Raw genomic sequence first — 532 nt, 5'->3', positions numbered from 1 at the left:
TCAAATTCCGCCGAGGTCGACTTTCATCCTTTCGGAGTCGATAAATTAAGCTCCAATTGTGTACTGGGGTCGATCTAATCGACTGGCCCGCTCCCCAAAAATTTCGGGCCTTGTGGCTAGAGTAGAAAAGTAGTAAGTGCAGCAGCAGTAGTAGCAACAGCAACACCACCACCACAACTAGTATCAGCAACAGTAGTAGTAGTAGTAGTAGTAGTAGTAGTAGTAGTAGTAGTAGTAGTAGTAGTATTAATAGCTGAGTCATCTACCTCAATATATTTTAATATATTCTAATATATACTACCAACATAAATCAGAGTTACAATTTTTGTTATCAGCCGTATTTCAGACTATATAGCCACGCTTCCCAAGTAGTCTAGTGGTTAGGATTCCGCGCTCTCACCGCGGCGGCCGGGGTTCGATTCCCAGCTTGGGAAACTCTTGTATTTTTATTTTTTTTAGTTTTTGTATTTCTAAAGACAACCTATTTGAAAGTATTGAAAATGTTAGCTTAATTCTGTAAAGACATACCTGT

At 39.5% G+C, this 532-nt stretch overlaps 1 non-coding gene across 1 annotated transcript; it reads left to right on the top strand.

The window, feature by feature from the left end:
• The first annotated feature begins 362 nt into the window (after nucleotides 1-362).
• Nucleotides 363-434, top strand: Trnae-cuc (transfer RNA glutamic acid (anticodon CUC)). Its single transcript has one exon. It is a non-coding gene; the product is annotated as a tRNA-Glu (tRNA).
• The last annotated feature ends 98 nt before the right edge of the window (nucleotides 435-532 follow it).

The sequence above is a fragment of the Octopus bimaculoides genome, unplaced genomic scaffold (genome assembly GCF_001194135.2).
Source record: "Octopus bimaculoides isolate UCB-OBI-ISO-001 unplaced genomic scaffold, ASM119413v2 Scaffold_242484, whole genome shotgun sequence".
Classification (NCBI taxonomy): domain Eukaryota; kingdom Metazoa; phylum Mollusca; class Cephalopoda; order Octopoda; family Octopodidae; genus Octopus; species Octopus bimaculoides.
This window is presented reverse-complemented; position numbering and strand designations above follow the sequence as displayed.